This window comes from Cebus imitator, unplaced genomic scaffold (assembly GCF_001604975.1).
Source record: "Cebus imitator isolate Cc_AM_T3 unplaced genomic scaffold, Cebus_imitator-1.0 Scaffold65, whole genome shotgun sequence".
Taxonomy (NCBI): Eukaryota; Metazoa; Chordata; class Mammalia; order Primates; family Cebidae; genus Cebus; species Cebus imitator.
Window position 1 is genome coordinate 4,649,331 of NW_016107380.1, and position 4,285 is coordinate 4,653,615.

General features: G+C 42.5%; 1 protein-coding gene across 1 annotated transcript in view; it reads right to left on the bottom strand.

The window, feature by feature from the left end:
* The window catches only part of ABRACL (ABRA C-terminal like), a 15,367-nt gene that overhangs the window by 1,564 nt on the left and 9,518 nt on the right, over positions 1-4,285 (bottom strand). The window lies entirely within an intron of this gene.

The window sequence follows — 4,285 nt, forward strand, 5'->3', positions numbered from 1 at the left end:
AAAAAAAAAAAAAAAACTACAAATAAAAGAGAAAACCAGGATCAAGAGCAGTGCTTCTCTAAATGTGTTCTAAACACTCGGAATCCCCAGGGTAGGAGAGGGGGTGCCTTAAAAACACATAATCATCAATCATTCATCAGGACCACCAAATCTGAATTCCTTGCTAGTAGACTCAGAAATATGAGCCCTAGACTATCTTATTTGGAGGCCGGTTTTGAACATAGACATTGAAAGTTAAGATAGGCCAAAAGTGGATCTGCTGTTAAAAATCAATAATCTGAAAACTTGGAGACAAGAGTAATCTGGGAGACACTTCCCTATCCTTGGGTGATTCCTTTGATCACTTGACTGAATCCCTGACCTCTTCCTATCCCTCTACTGCAGGTTCTTCCCTTCCAAAGCTATACCCACTGTCAGGAGGATGATCATCCAGTGAAGGGAGAACCATTCCTTGCCCAAAGGCTCTAGAGTTCCCATGGCTAGAACTTCCAACTGGATGCTTGGCAAACTCCTACTGTGAGCACAGCACTGTTAGACACTAGAGGCTGATATAAGGAAGTAGAGAATCACTTTCTAGCTTTCAAAGCAATGACTTCGATTCCCATGGAGAAATAAGAAATATACACATAACAAATAAAGCAACAGTACAACGCAGTATGTCGTTGGATGCCAAATGAGTAGCAAAGAAAATACATCCTGGCTGAATGCAGTGGTTCATGCCTGTAATCCCAGCACTTTGGGAAGCCAAGGTCGGAGGATATCTTGAGCCCAGAAGTTTGAGACCAGCCTGAGCAACATAGTGAGACCATGTAAACAGCTGGGTGTGGTGGAGTGCCCCTGCGATCCCAGCTACTCAGGAGACTGAGGCAGAGGATTTTTTGAGCTGAGGAGTTCAAGGCTGCAGTGAGCCACGATCACGCTAGTGCACTTCAGCCTGGGCAACAGAGTGAAACCCTGTCTCAATAAAAAAAGAAGAAAAAACATATATATATGTTTCTAAATATATTTTAAATATATATATATATATTTTAAATATATATATATATATATATATATATATATTTTATAGTTTGGAGGAGCACAAGACATCTTTGGCAAGAATGCTAAGGAAGACTTCATGGAGGAGGCAGTACCTTTTCCGGACTTTAAAGGAGACAAAAACCTGGAGCTTTTTCCTCTTTCCTCATCTGCATTGTGATGATATACATGGAGCTTTTTGAAAACCTAACAGTCCTCAGTTGAAATCTCTGCCACCTACTAGCTGTCTGGCCTTGGGCGACTTGTTTAAAGCTCCCTAAGTCTTAGCTTCCTCTTGTGTAAAATGGGAACCTGAACATCCTGTTCTCAGTGCTGCCAGGAGACACAGTTAGAAAGCACTGAGCACCGTGCCTGGCACACACTGAGCACCCAGCACCGTGCCTGGCACACACTGAGCACCCAGCACTGTGCCTGGCACACACTGAGCACCCAGCACCGTGCCTGGCACACCCTGAGCATCCAGTACTGTGCCTGGCACACACTGAGCACACCATCAGCGACCAGGGGCTCTGATGTGACTGAGACAAATGGGAAGCGTGTGCAAAGCCACAGGCAAAGCTGAAAACGAGTAAGGTGGCTGAGGGAACAGTGACCAGCATGAGTAGTTTCCTCACCTGAAGTAGATCATCTAAGATGAGAAGGACGACGAAAGACGTTGTAAAGGGAAAACAGGGAACCTGACCATGTTTGGCCCGGAAAGCAAAGATGCAGCTCTTGGATTTTTAAACTTCTACCTGCATGACACACTGTGTGCAATGGGAACCTGTCACTGATTACAAACAGAAGTGGAGCTGCTGGTAACCTCAGGCAAGGCCTCCAAGCTCTCTGAGTTTCAGGTATTCATCAAATGAGGGTAAAAATACATCCCACAGGGCTGTTGCAAGGATTAACAGACACAGTAAGGATAAAGCCTTTTATAGAGTGCCCAGCATACAGTAAATTCTCAACTTGGATTAAAAATTTTAAAGGCACCAAAGGCAGAAACCTGGGTATAATCTTGGAGTTCTCATGCCCCCTCACCCTCAATCTGACAAATGTTTGGGTGATTCCACCTTCTTTGTGCCTGGTGTAGCTACTGCCTCTCCTCTCCAGTGACAGCTAATCCCCTGGTTCAGGCCTAAGTGTTTCTCACCTGCATCACTGCAAGCTGCTAACTGAGAACCTCATACCAGCCTCCTTTTCTGCATTTTTGCCTCTCAATACATCCTCCACATGGGTGTGAAAGAAAAAAATGTGGAAAAAACTTTATGAGATGCAAACCTCATTGCTACTCTTCTACTTTAATCCCTCTTCCTTTTTCTTTGAGAAAGGGTCTCAATCTGTTGCCCAGGCTGGAGTGCAGTGGTGTGATCATAGCACACTGCAGCCTTGAACTCCTGGACTCAAGAGATGCTGTTGAGCCTTCCAAGCCTCCCACGTAGCTGGGACTACAAGCATGCACCACCACACCTAATTTATTTTTATTTTTAGTAGAGACGAGGTATTGAACTCCTGGGCTCAAGCAATCCTCCCACCGTGGCCTCCCAAAGTGCTGGGATTACAGGCGTGAGCTACCTCATCAAGTCTACTTTAATAAGTCAATGGCTCCCTATGACTTTCTAAATAAAGGAAACTCCATAGCCCCACAGAAGGGGCTCTTCATCCTCCTGCCTTGCATCCATTGCTTGCCTGGTCTTCTGCCATGTCACTCCATGTACCCTCTGATCCAGTCACAATGAACTGCTTGCTGTGCCCAAGATGACATGAAAGATCCTGTCTCTGTAACACCGCCCATGTTTAGTTGTCTGCCCAGAAACCCAGACATTTTTTCCTAAATTCTTTTTCTTCAGGAATGAATTCAAATGCCACCTTTTCTAGAAGTCCTTCATGAGCCCCTCAGTTGACTGAATAGCTCTTCTTATAAAACTGAGTATCTATCAAAGCACTCACCATCAAGTATAGTATTAATAGCTAACATTTATTGAGTACTTGCTATGATCCTAGAACTGTTCAATGCATTTTACAGTCATTAAAATTCACTTAATCTGTATTTCATGGAAGATAAGACACAACTGATTGCAAGAAGTATCACTATTTTATATTATAATTAAACTGCCAATTTAACCATCGTATGCCATGTACTGTAAGATGCATTTTTATTTTAGAGATTTTTTTTTTTTTTGAGACAGAGTTTCATTCTTATTGCCCAGGCTGGAGTGGAATGTTGTGGTCTCGGCTCGCTATAACCTCTGCCTCCCAGGTTCAAGTGATTCTCCTGCCTCAGACTCCCAAGTAGCTGGGATTATAGGCACCCACCACAAAGTCCAGCTAATTTTTGTATTTTTAGTAAAGGCAGGGTTTCACCTTGTTGGCCAGGCTGGTCTCAAACTCCTGACCTCATGCAATCTACGCATCTGAGCCTCCCAAAGTGCTGGGATTACAGGCGTGAGCCACTTCACCTGGCCTATTTTAGAGACTTTTTAATATGAAAAATCACTTCCCACTAGGTACTTCCAGTTTGTCTGTCTTTCAGCTACCTAAAGAGGACCTCAAGGATGGAGATGGAATTTTGTTTATTTTTGCATTGCCAGCACTTGAGCACAAAGGGGAAACTCAAGAAATATTTGGTGAATGAAAGAATTTAAATATATGAAAAATGAGACGTTAAAGAATTTGACTTTGAATCAAACAGACAAAACTTAATTCATCAGTTTTCATCTTCAGCTCATACATCATATGTAGATTAAAGCAAAATGACTTGATACTACTTCAATAATTAACCATAACATGTCCAAAGATAACACATCTCTCTATATGCTTTCCAACTTAGTAAGCTATCTTTTGCCAGTAATGAGAAAGTCAAGCTGTCCTGATGAAGCTGCAAAATTAAAAGTTATTTCCATGCTTATGAAGTTATGATAATTATCTTAAGTCTTCTAATGTGAAAGCTGCTAATTTTGAAGTGGAATTTCAGTTTGCCTTGCCAGAATGATGACACTCTCTTAGCAGTATAAAGATTAGAATTTAAAAACTAATTGAATACGACCAATAAACAGTAGGCTGACATGGATAAAGAAAACAAAATCCTACAAATCTTTGGAAATATGCCTTTAACACCTACAATGATACAAACAATAGCAATGCTCATCCGGGCCTGCTGGCTCACACCTGTAATCCCAGCACTTTGGGAGGCCAAGGCGGGTGGATCACATGAGGCCAGGAGTTCAAGACCAATCTGGCCAACATGATGAAACCCTGTCTCTACTAA